Source organism: Lagopus leucura, unplaced genomic scaffold, assembly GCF_019238085.1.
Source record: "Lagopus leucura isolate 7727_CA_CO unplaced genomic scaffold, USGS_WTPT01 Super-Scaffold_100027, whole genome shotgun sequence".
Classification (NCBI taxonomy): Eukaryota; Metazoa; Chordata; class Aves; order Galliformes; family Phasianidae; genus Lagopus; species Lagopus leucura.
The window spans coordinates 3,274,240-3,286,468 of NW_024962278.1; the positions used below are offsets into that span (position 1 = coordinate 3,274,240).

Here is a 12,229-nt window from a genome sequence, read left to right on the forward strand (position 1 = left end):
ACTTTATTTTATTTTATTTATTTATTTGTTTTTTACTGGGATTTTAGAAGCCTCTATTTGCAAGTATCATTTTGCACCAGTTACATGTCCTTAAGGAAGGACATCTAGCAGGAGAAAATAATGAAACTCATTGGATGAAGGGAAAAATGAAAGCACACAGAAGTACTGAAATATTTTGCCAAGAATCAAAAGACTCTTACAAAGAATTCCTTGAGAGAAAAAAAAAAGAATTAGACAATTTGACAGACACTCTACCACCTGCATATCCAAAAATATCTACAGATTTCAGCAGAAACATAAAACTTTACACATAACAGGCTCCTTGACAGTAAGACAAGCAGCCACTTTGTACAAGTGTACTCTCTCATCAGCATTTCAGATTAGGCTGTATGTTAATTTACAACTTCAAGTCATTAGAAATTTAATATAGTCCATACAAAGATGTTTTTAAGTGAAACATGAAGTTAAACGATAAGGATACACAGTTTGCCCTCCCGCACAACAGGGTCTGGTTACTTTAGCCGCCCAAACTGCTAGCAGGCCTCCTCTGTTCATTTTGTTTGCTTAGTTTCATGGCTTCACAAAGCTCACATACAGAATTAGACGTGAATACTCACTTCTTGGAACTGTGGACTACAAAAAAAATGTATTTTAATGGTAAGACTGCAGGAGGGTAAAGTTTGTGGAGATATTTTAGCTCAGCTTCTCTTTGTCTTGAAAGGCAGAGCAAGAAAGGCCTTTTAGATGTCACCTTTTTGTGGAGAATTTCTCTTACATGAGTAAACAATAAATACTTATTTTAAACATCTCAATACATGTAAATAAGAAACTAAAACAACTGGCTTTTTCAGGTATGAAGGTAACTTTAAGTCAATAATACAGTTGTACTTCACATAGCTTTTAAACATAATAGGTACAATATTTTTATTAATTACATAAAAAGCATGAGATGCCTTCCAACGCAGTCATTCAAACTCCAGAGGCATAGATTTTAATTCCTAGTCTGAAAATAGCACTGCAAACATGCCCAACAGCTTAATTTATTCAGTTGTTTGGCAGAAACATACTATGCATTTTGGTAGCGGCAAGTTTTTCACGTGATATTATATTATCCGTATTTTCTCTTTTTCTGTCTTGCACAATGTTAACTTTAGTTACATGAAGAGGATGTAAGGCAAATTTCTCTCAGCTTGAGCTATATATAATGCCTGCACATTTTCTGTGGGAAAGCAATTACACGCGTCTGTCCCATGACTGACGAAAATATTGTTACTACTCTAATTTCTCTATTATTTGGAAGATAATGCAGTTTACAAAGAAAAAGAGGCAGAAAAAGAGTATCAGCATCATCTTAAACTGAAGTTTAAACAATGAGAGTACAAAAAATAAATTTGCTGGTATAATTAAAGCATCTTTTAGAGCAGCAATCAAAACCACCGCGATAGGAAATAGACACAGAGAAACAAATCCAAATTTAAATTAAACGCCTGTTCTCATAATCCACTGGTCCACAGCTGATCAAATCGGTACTTTAATAATACTGACAGAATTATTGAAACTAAACAAAATATTTGTGTATTTCTCAACAATAAATCACTTCTTAATTAAGGGTTTCCTTAATCTGCCAGGCATTTTGATTTATTCTAAGTAGCTCCTACACATAGATACTATATCTTGATCTGCACATAATCATCATGATTTAGAATTCCACAATTTCTGTTTCATAAATATCACATAGGTATGGTTATTTTATCACACAGGACAGGTTATTTTATTGCACATGAGTACTAAAGTACTCAGCAATAAATGAGATGTCGTAGAGAAATTAGATGAATTCTATCCAATGCTGTTCTTCCTAACTGTAGAAATAATAAGTCAATACGTAGTTTTATTAACATAAACCTGTTCGTGTTCAGAAAAAAATAGCACCTAGAGAACCTACTTCATGGAACAGATATACTTGGATCAAGGTATAGCACCACCATGCTGTCCAAAAAATAAGTGAAGACAACAAATTTAAGTCTAGATGAGAAACTCCGCCAGGCCGCAACAGGTTATAAGAGTTACGAAGTCAACATACAAACATAAAAAGCAAAGCTGATGTATTTTATAACCACAAAGCCTGCTTATCCTAAATATCCTCCCCATTACAGTTGTTCTGGTTTACACAAAGTGAGAGAACAGGTTCAGGGAAGCGCAGTATTAAAAACCTGCCTCAGTTTATACTGCTGACCTCTCAGTGCTTCCAACATGTTACGGAGCTTTCCCAGTTCCCCACCCTGGGAAATGCTTACGGAAGAGAAAGCAGTTTGACTTCCCCTTCATCACACTGAGGCCTGGCACAACACAAGCACACACAAAACATGTCACATGCAAGTCGGATGTTTTCCTTACAGATATTTGTAAGCAACAAAAGAAACCATCCATGTAACACTGGGCCTCAAAGGCAAACATTTCCTGGAAGCGGACTTTCCTTCAGGATTGTAATATATTAAGCCAGTACCTTGTCAGTGATCTGGTCTCATTTGCGTCAAGGACACCAGAAATGCCACTGAACACTAACAAAAGGAGAAGATGTGTGAGCAACGGCCGAGGTTTTTGCTGTTTGCTCACCCCATCGCAGAGAGGCTGAGGGCAGCGCTGAGCTCTGCTCTGTGTGACAGCAAGGGGGGCCAGGGAACGGCTGGGGCTGTCAGGGGAGGGCAGGTGGGGGTGAGGGAAAGGCTCTGCCTGCTCAAGATGCATCTGGACAACGCACTCAGACACACGGTCTGCATTCTGGGCGGTGCTGTGTGGAGACAGGAATTGGGCTCAAGGGTCCTCATGGGTCCCTTCCGACTCAGGATGTTCTGTGATTCTGTGAGAAGCTTTATTACAGTTTGCTAATAGTAAAAATAAGCACAAAGGTTTATTTTACTTAGGAAACGGTCGAGAAATGGGCAAACAGATAAGAAATTGTTACACAAAGTCAACAAGAGAGAATCACATAAATGAAGTACTGAAGACATCTAAAACACAATCTGTTGTGTACACACTGCTTTCAGAGAGCAAATAACATCTCATTTTCTGTTCCTTGTCCTGGTCAAATCTTTCACTTTCAAACTATCCTAAAGACAAGCACATGCTTTTTAGTCCTCCACCAAAACTAAGTGATATATTTTCAAATCCCTCAAATCAAGTGTTCTTTCTTCAAATTAGAACACTGCTGGATCTGTAGGCAGTCTTATAAGCTACTTTAACCTTATTCTAAATTTTCATTACACAATTTTTAACTCTTCATTATCTTTGGATAAGACGTAGCATTACAACTGTGATTCATCATTTTTCATTTTATTAATAAACTGTATACTGAGTGCTGGAAGCAGATATTAGTAATAATGTCTTGTTTTGTTTTTATAGTCACACAAAGTGTGAATCTTAGAAGCAAATCTAATGAGTACACACATTTCATTGCCTATCTATACACAAAAATTTACTCATGTCATGCGTAACAAATTTAGCACTGCCCAAACTGAATGTTGTAATGAAATTAAACGGAATGCCACCAATTGGTTTTGTTTCTGTTTTGTTTTTTGTCTTGCAACTGAATAAAATATCTTGAAATAGAAATATTACATTGATAATACTTAAAATTTCAGTTTAGACTGCCATGTTTAAAACACGGAATTCAACCAGAAGTAAATTGAAAAAGCCATAATACAATACTATGGCGCATACAACAGGCATGATCATATACTTGAGGGAAGTGAAACTCACAAAATTTGTTCTGTAAGACGGCCTTTTGTTAAGCTTCTGGCTTAATTACCAAAATCTAAAATATTGATAATTTTCTTTCCAATACTTACACTAATGTATGTTTTTAAGTGATTAATACACCTATGAAGACAAACTGAACTGTGTAAATATGTAGCTTAGCACGTTTCATATAAGCAAATTTTAAGCTTGTTTTTATCCAGCAGTAACCACAGAATTTGCTAATTTCAAAGTAAAAACACATCCAATGATATTCTTTTTCATATGTAATAATGAAAATAACCTACTATTGATATTTACGTTTTTTTTTAACATTAGACATTCCACGGTGGAACTGTCAATTAACAAATGAACAAACACCAGCCATAGTTTTTGAAAACATTTGATTGTAGCACGTAAAACAGAGCTACCCAGCACCGAAAATACAACAGCGATTGCGTGTGTGTGCATGTGTTACAGAACATAACCATAAGTAACACAACTTAAGCAAGGCAGTGCTGTCAGGAATATTGTCAAGTGTCACATTCCATTTATAAAATGCAGTTTTTGATCAAAGTTTAGAAAATAGCCTACATATTAACTACCATGTTTTCCTTGACATTCCTTAAGCAAGTAATTCTTCTATTTTCTAAACTTCCTCAAATTCAGCTAAAATTAAATCTCTTATCTCTTTTTTCAATGCTTTAAGATCTTATTTTTGTATTTCCCTGCATGTGCTTTCTGTAACATTTTTGACAAAGTTATATCACATACACATACAAATAACTGAGACCAATTCCATATCATGTATAAGAAACAGAATTCCTCAGAAAGGCTTCTCTCCAAATAGTTTTAAAAGATACCTTTTGATTTTGAATAGAAGAGGATGTAGGTATTGCCCGCAGAGGTGGAGTAGGAACCACAAACATCTTTAACCCAAATGTTGTAAGGAAATGTAAGCAAGTAATTACAAATAAAACTGCTTACATTCATGCAACTTGTTTGGCAACAGCAGTATACCATAAGGAAAGCTGCTACAATTCATAACAGCATCTTGTAATAAAACAGCTTTATGCATCCCTCTCAAACTGTTTAGTGCTCAAATCTCATCAGATGGCTGAGTAAGCATTACACTTTGGGACAGTAAATCTCTGTTTCCAATATGGTCTACATTCACAGACATGTACTTTTGCATTCACTGTATGATGCTTCCAGCTAAGCAGATACACAAAAATAGCAATATATGAAAACATCTACACAATTTTTTTTGCCTAGTCAGTTATCTAGACCGAAAAAAAAAAAAAAAAAAAAAAAAAAAAAAAAACATTAGGAACCTTGAAACCAACAGCTCAATAGCAATTCACTGCTGTGAGAAATAGCTAATCTAATATTTGGATTTATGAACATGGAAGTAACAGGAAAGGGCTATCTTTATACACACCACTGTCACTATGCACATCTTTATCCATAACTGAGGCATATATAGGATTGCTGACATATTCTGTTTGTTTTAGAGAAAAATAAAAAAATTAGGACTTAGCAAAGAGCAGCAAATCTGATTTCATGACCAAAGATGAGACTATGATACTTGACAAGCAGATGTTTAAAAATCTCTATCTATTCATATGAATAGATACACAGATATAGCTCACACAAAATAAGACTGACTCAACTGCAGCAATCTAATTGAATCTGTAAGGAAAGAACACTAGGTATTATGGATGTTCCAATAAAACAGAAAAAGACTATGAGATCTAATGGCTAGCAACTGAAACATGCTTTCAAAATCAAATGAGAAGCTGGCACCTGATTTTAACATGGATAAAGATTTCCATGGAAAAATGGAAACCCAATTTTCTGCCTATTGCTGTTTTCAAGACTCTTGAACGCGCTTCATTCAAGGATTACTGAGATCAATGCGGTAATAATCTTATGAAAATTAATCAGTTACAAGATAAAACTGAGCAAAGACACTTTGGTCTTAAACTTTCTAAATCCAGAGAAAAATAACACAGTAAAGAGAGCACATAAAACATACTGGACCCTGCTCAACCAATTATATTCGCTTCCCATTTTATTTTTTCCTACGTTTGATTCCCATGAATGAATTGGTCTTCAGCATTGCCAGCATTTTGATGAAGTTCCAAAATGCACACAATGCTCTAAAAAGAAGTTGTAAGTGCTTTCCTCCTTTCCCCCACCATGTTTTTCTCATGTGTATGGATTTGTATCCTGTCACAATATTTCAAAGGCTTCACAATCTTCCTGAGTTGTCAGGAGAACAAACAGGACTAAGAAAATAAGAATATACATGGTAATCATCACAACAGACCAACTGGTGGTCCCCGAGATTAGAATTCAATCTTTGACAATACTAACAGATTTTAACAAAATGCTGAGTAAAAAAATAATAATTACAAAATAAACACCTAAAATCTGTGTTTGAGCTGGAATCCGACTTGTGCATAGGAACATTGCTTAACCTATTTTCTACATGCTCCAGAAATATGAATTTGTAGAATCCGTTCCTTACTAAAAATATTGACCTAACAACATCTGATATCACTTAATCAGGGAGTACTTAATGAGCACTTAATCAAGAATCCAAAATACACATATTTTGTCTGTTTCACTTTTTCAGTTTTCCAGTTCATTTAAATATTCCTTTCTTCATCTCTTGTGAGGAAGGATGAGGAAAACATAGGGTCTAACTTCTCAAGTTAGAAAAACAAGCTTTAGAGGTCTTTCCAAATTTCTGTGGCAAAAGCAAACAAACGCACACAGTACTTGAACAAATTCTGGTCTGAATAACTTGAAAAGATAAATTTTCTGGTACATGCTTAGGATGTAATGAGAAAGATGCCCGGCTCCCAACCAAATCAAGTCTAAAAGCTTTTTAAATCAGAGCATGTGGTGGAATGTGCAGTTCCTTGCATCAGTTAGCAAACACTCAAAAACAATCCGTCTCTATACCAGCTTTTACTGGAAAATATGCCCTAAAAATATATATATATCTATGTTTAACTGCACATCCTTCTGAAGACAAGAACCATTGAAAGTGAAATATTTGCAGAATTAGTCATTTTTAGCAGGATGAATCAAGAAATAATATAATTAAGTAATTTCATTTAGAGTATCTTATTTTGTAAAGTATTTTCTTCTAAATCTCCTTGGAGTAAATTATTCCTTTTACAGCGGATTTAAATATGAGAAATAACATCCACATGGATGTGCCTAAACACTCGGAACTGCTTTAAAGAGGGTCAGAGTGTGCATATGAATAAGGGTAGAAGGACTTGTAAGTTCAAAAATTATTACTTCCGCTATTCAAACGTCTTAGAATTTGATTATGCACTTAAACAAAATGAGGAAGAAAAAGTATACAAAGAATTTCTTTTCTCCAGTATTCACAGGCATTAGCCTTAGGGGGAGAAAACCCTACCCTTGTAGTTTGAAGCACAATATCTTGCTACAAATTCAAATTCATACACTATAAAACATAGGAAGCTCTCCCTCACGTATTAAAATGCTTTTTAGAAGGTCTTTGAATGAAAATGTTTACCGAGGACGCTCTAGATTAGACCTACAGCTTTTAAAATTTTCTTTTACTGACAGAAGGCACTAAGTTAACTGTTAGTCTCTTCCTTTATTTTTTTAAGCATATTAATTTAGGTCATATTAATTACTCGAGTCCTCTGTCAACAACATAGTTTAACAATGAAGTTTCTGAAGATTATATTTTATTATACTCCAACTTTATTATGCTCACCAAAAACGAGAATCCTCATAATACTTTAATTGATTACCCTGGATGTTAAACTTATTAGTTGATTACAGTGTTTCCATAGTAATGAATTTTTAAATAACTTGACATGCTAAATTGCAACAGCCATCTCTGCAATGCCTTCCAGACTAGAACACATAAAATTGAATTGACTAGAACCCTAAAATTGAACATGTGCATACATTCTCAGAGGAGGACTCCTAACGCCCAAGATGCTGACCTAGAACCTGGCTCAAATAGTCAAATTCAGAAAGGATGATACCACTGCCAAACAGCGAGCGACGTGCCAGTTGGTGGCTGTCTTGGCCACAGTGACCACAAAGTAGTCATATTTAAAATCTGAAGTGATAGAAGGAAGACTGCCATTAAAAACTTAACTTTGGATACGGGGAGAGCAGATAGCAGTCTGCTCAGGAAACTAGTTATTAAGGTCCCTTGGGAAACTGCTTTTCAAGGCACTTGTGCCCATCAGTACCAGTCACTTTTTAACTAGCACCTCTTAAGAGCCCACTGGCAAATGTTCAAATTTTCAAGAAGGGCAAGAAAGACAACCCTGGCAATTACAAGCCTGTCAGTCTCACTTCAGCACCTAGTAAAAACAATGGAAAAAATTATGCTGGGAGGTATTGAAAAACACCTGAAAGACAACACAGTCATCAGTCACAGACAACACAGGTTCATGAGGGGAAAGTCCTATTTAACTAAATTAATCCCCTTTTATGACAAGATCACCCACCTAGTTGACCAAAGGAAGCCAGCTGATTTTTTTTTTTTGGGGGGGTGGGATCAGTAAAGATTTGATACTGCTTCTCATAGTACCTCTCTAGCTTACACCCAAAAAACATTATGTGAAGGGTGAGCAATTTGGGCCTGACAGGTCAGGCGCAAATGAAGTTACAAAAAGCTGGCAGTCAATCATTACCATGGCTCCCCAGGTCTTCATTTTAAGGCTGATTCTCTTGAATGTTTTCATATATGACTTGAGTGCAGGACCAGAAAGCGTTTTGAGTAAATTTGGTGATTATACTAAATTGGAGGAGCTGTTAACTCCACTGAGGGTGGAGAAAGCCTTGCAGAGAGATCTAGACAGATTAGAGAGCTGGGAAGAAGCAATTCTGACTGTATAGAGAGACTAGGAGCTGAAAGGATTAATAGGAGCCCTGCTGAAAGAAATCTGGGGGATGTTGGTTGACAGCAAGTAAAACATGAGTGAACATAGTGTCCAAGCAGCCAGGAAGAACAAGTGTATCCTGAGGCACATAAAGCATGTCACGGCTAGCTGGTCAAGGGAAGTTATTGCTATACTGCATTGGTGCGGCCTCACCTTGAGTACTGTGGGCAGTTCTGGGTGCCACAGCGCAAAAAAAGACTTAGTATTAAAGAGCGCACAACAGAGTGCTACAAATCTGGTCAAGGTTCTACAGGGGAAGTATGAGGAACAGCTCAAGTCCCTTGGTTTGTTCAGTCGAGAAAAGAGGCTGAGGAGAACACTCATTACAGCCTATGGCTTCTTTACATAAGGGAGCAGAAGAGCAGGCACCGATGTCCTCTCTTAGGTAATGGGCAATAGGACTCGAGGGAACAGTATGAAACTGCTATAAGGCAGGATAGGGTTGGTTATCAGTCAATGGTTCTTCACTGAGAGAGTTAGTGGCACAGGAATAGGTTTCCCAGGGTAGTGGTCACAATACCATGCTTTCCAAGTATTTTTCTGTAACAGTAATTCTGAAATACATTGAATACATGGATAAAAATACTGGGGTGTTTTATGAGACCAATTTATAACCACTGTCAGTACATGGTAATATTTTTCTAATTCGTCTTCATATTCTCACAGTATCCAACAGAATATAAAATTCACTTCCTTTAAGTAGAAACAAAAAAAATTGTAAAGAAAGGTATTGTCAGTTCTTTACTAAAATTATCTCAGCAAGCAAAAAGAGATGCAATGACATACAGAAAGCAAGATAGTTAACTGTGGCTAAAAAAAGAAAAAAAAAAAAAAAAACCCACAATATTTTAGAATGTTGGGCATAGTTTAATATCAACGTACTATTCAGATTTACTTTTAGTAACTCCATACATTATATTCCATTTGTTCTTAAATTTTGTAGCAGAGATTTACTGCTACACTAGATCTGACCTGAGAATGAGAAAGCAGTCAATTCAGTCTAAGTACCGGCTAATAAATTTTGCATCAGATGAAGCCTGGCATTTGGATCAAGTAGAAATACAAAACCCGTGAGCTATGAATGCCAAGTGAGGAACTGTGGAATAGTAATGTTTGCAGTCATCCATTTGAAATCCAGTTTAAACTCCAACAACTCTGTAGAGAGAGTTCTTTTAAGCTGTCTGGTTACAAAGCATACATGAAGAAAGGTTGCCTTTCAAAGCAACACCTTTAAAGAATGGCTTTCTAAAAACTACATTTTTTGTCTTAAAGGAGATATAACTTCATTCACTGTGCTGTGTCAGCAGATGAAGTGAAAAAACTTATTTTCTTTTTGAAAAGTATATGATCGAGTATAATAATTGGTTCGCTTTGGTAGAAAAATACCTGGCATACGGAAAAATTCACACATTACCAGAAGATGGTAAAATATTTCAAATATTCAGAGGTGTAAGAACTATTGTCAAGCTTTTGACGTATCTTAGCAGAAAGTAGAAAAGTTCCTATTCATCTTAAAATACCACATTCAGAAAGGACTCCTCAATTTTTATGAGAGCTTGTAATGTTAGAATGCTCTTTCATCCACTGAAGGACTGAATGTTTCAGATTGACTGACTAGTGAATATCCAGTGCAGATACTGGATAACAAATATATGAGCGCTGCTCTGAAAGTAATGCCTGCTATTTTATTGTGGTGGCCCACAACATCAGAGGATGTTGGTGGAATGGCAGTAGAAGTTGAACCTTCCCACCAATACAGTTACATTTTGTTGCTGCGCAACAGATGGCAAAGGGACGATCTGACAAAATGCCACAACTCAATACCAGTTTCTAGATCATGGAGTACACAGCCAATCCTAGCTGGACTGTCCTGCCACATCCACCATACAGTCCAGATTTGGCACCTTCTCACTTCCATCTGTTTGGGATTACGAAAGATGGACTGAGCAAACAAAATTTTTCTAGCAGGTATGCCATCATAGCAGCTGTGAAACAGTGAGCCATCTCTGCTGGTGCAGATTTTGATTGCAGCACACAGGCTCTTGTTCACCATCAATTAAAATGCGTAGCTAATTGTGGTGATTGTGTTAAAAAAATAGGGTAAATGCTCAGCTACAGAACACTGTCAGAATGTGTTATTGTGCTCTTTGTTGCAGTTTCCATGGAAAAAAAATAAATAAATATGAGGCATTACTTGTAGAGCAACATGTTTTCTACTTTGGGAAAAATCTTCAACAAACTAAGAACTCAAGCATGCATTGGACTTGGAGTTTTAGCCAAGAATCTAGAAGTCTGTTCTATTTTTTATTACAGAAAAAATAACTCCCTCCAAACTATTTATTTTAAACAAGTTTATTTCCTGAAGAATTTAATCTCAAAGCACCTACTGAAATTTAGAATAAATTTACACGTATAAATTTCTAGATGTCTGCAGCTGAAATATGCACAAGATGTAATGACAGTATTTCCAACTATATGAATCGTACTTTCATCCATATAAAATCAATGTATGAAAAAAACAACAGGCCCCAAATCTTAATGAAGATCTACTTTCCAGCTTATCTCAAATTTCATGTCAGTAAAGAACTTGACAAATAGGCAGAACTTGAGTTTTCAAATATGAAGAATCATCACACAAACCTGCTTTCTGAAAAATAAATCAGAAAAGTAAGGAGTTACTGCTTTTATTATTTGGTAAAAAAAAAAAAAAAGTAAAATACTTTGGCTCAATAAACTAAACTTTATTCATCTAGATATAATAACCAAGACTAGCAGAAAAAAGTCTTGGGAGCATTTCAATTTACACTCCCTTTCATAAAGAGGGCAGATAAGAACACATTAAGAGCAGGAGGAGGATGAACAGTTGTCAAATCAGTAATCAAGAGAAAAAGAACACCCTCATGAAATGCCGAATAATGACCCGGAAACTAAAATAAGGCACTTGAGCTGAAGCATCAATCATCCAGATAGGGGAAAGTAATATTTAGATGACTCTTGTACACAGAGGATGAACAAAGCACAATGAAAATGGCTTCAGTAGCTCATAACACATCTAACAGCAGCTGGATGGTATCTCTGGGTAAATACATCTCAGCAGAAAAGACCCTACAAGAACAGAGATTACCTCAGAAAAGAGAACGAGATGTTTGACAGAGAAAGCACAATGCAAACACTTTAAAATGTCTGTACACATACGCAAGCAAAACAAGGGATGAGAGTTCAATTAAGGATGCAAATTAATAGATACTTTGATTTAAAGGTTAAGGCAGACCCTGACTGCTGGCACAATGCTTTGAACAAGTTGTATGACATGATATGAAGTATAAAAAATGACCTTTCATTAGATAGGAGCTCATGGAGAGAACTCCACAGAGAAGCGAGGTAACCTCCTAGAATTTCTTGAGTCACACAAAACACAGTAGTAACAAAAGTAAAAATGTGTGGTAGAGATCGTGCCATTAACACATACATGCATGAAATAATAGAGTTGCAGAATTGAAGATGTACTATACATTTTGCCTTTTGTTGAAAGGGGCGTAAAC

General features: G+C 36.0%; 1 protein-coding gene across 1 annotated transcript in view; it reads right to left on the reverse strand.

The window, feature by feature from the left end:
* TENM2 (teneurin transmembrane protein 2) overlaps positions 1–12,229 on the reverse strand; it is a 614,809-nt gene that overhangs the window by 459,250 nt on the left and 143,330 nt on the right. The gene's annotated exons all lie outside the window — the stretch shown is intronic.